This window comes from Beta vulgaris, chromosome 7 (assembly GCF_026745355.1).
Source record: "Beta vulgaris subsp. vulgaris cultivar EL10 chromosome 7, EL10.2, whole genome shotgun sequence".
NCBI lineage: Eukaryota > Viridiplantae > Streptophyta > Magnoliopsida > Caryophyllales > Amaranthaceae > Beta > Beta vulgaris.
In genome coordinates this window covers 28,388,007-28,389,401 of record NC_079208.1, presented here as the reverse complement: position 1 = coordinate 28,389,401, position 1,395 = coordinate 28,388,007, and positions in this window count along the sequence as shown.

The window sequence follows — 1,395 nt, the reverse complement described above, 5'->3', positions numbered from 1 at the left end:
CCGAATCCCTGTCAACCATGCAACAAATGCGGTCAACAAGCTCAAACACAACAGACCATGCCGTCTGTGAGTAGACTTATTGGACCATGCCGCCCAAGGCCTACGTTGCATATTCGAAAAACCATACCCCTAGAAGATACAACTTCAAAGATACAAACGACAACCATGCATCAAATGCGGTCAACGTTGCAAACAAATGCAACAAATGCGGTCCACAAGCTCAAACATAACAGACCATACCGCCTGTGAGTAGACTCATTGGACCATACCGCCCAAGCCCTACGTTGCATATTCGAGGAACCATACTGCCCTTTTCGAATAGCTATAATCTACGGATCATACCACCCTAGTAACCAATGGACCATACCGCCACGGTTTAGTAACCAAAGCCTAGGACCATACCGCCCTTAGGTTAGCGAGCATAAATTTCTAGGACCATACCGCCCTTAGAATAATCAAAACAAACTCCTAGGACCATGCCGCCCTTAGGATCATCGCACAAATTCCTAGAACCATACCGTTCTTAGGATCACATATATCTAGAACCATACTGTTCTTAAAATCAACTAACGCAAATTCCTAGAACCATACCGTTCATAGGGTCAATCAAACACAAATTCCTAGGACCATACCGTCCGTAAGATCAATCCAACTCTACAAGCACAAGGTATACACGACAAGGTATACACAAAATCCATCTAATCCAACTTTCATAGGTATACACAATAAGGTACACAAGCAAATCGAATTCACTAACGAACAAGGTTCGAATGTGTGAATGCACAACAAAGCATAAGCACTCAACATACTCCAAACCAAACAACCATAGGCTACCCAACAAAATAGGGCACATACCCTTAATGTAACACTTAAGTCGACCAAACAATACTCAAACACCCTTGGTATACATATCTAAGACCACTCAAGCAAAGGTACACAAGCTGTAGACCAAAAGGAAACAAAAACGCAACAGCACGACTCAAGAGGCAGACCCCTCGTCGCGAGGTGCGACGAGCATCGCGGGTCGCGACAGCCAGCCACCCACGCCTACTCCTTCGAGGCTAGCACCAGCCACCCACGCCTACTCCACCCTCAATGACACATCGACACATACGCCAAGCACTTCCACAAACATCCATATTTCACCAATAACAACAACGACAACTAAGATTCCAAGACGCAATCCAAGTAAATCAACCAAAACTTATTCTAACACACTTAGCATACATGCCTAACACAACACCAATCATCCTCACTTGAGGCTAAATCTCATCAACAACGACAACTTCTCAAAATCCAAAGATAACCCAAGTGAACCAATGAATCAATTTAACCACAACAACAACAAGGATACAACTAATCAACAAAACTTAACAAGATGATCATAGTAGAAAT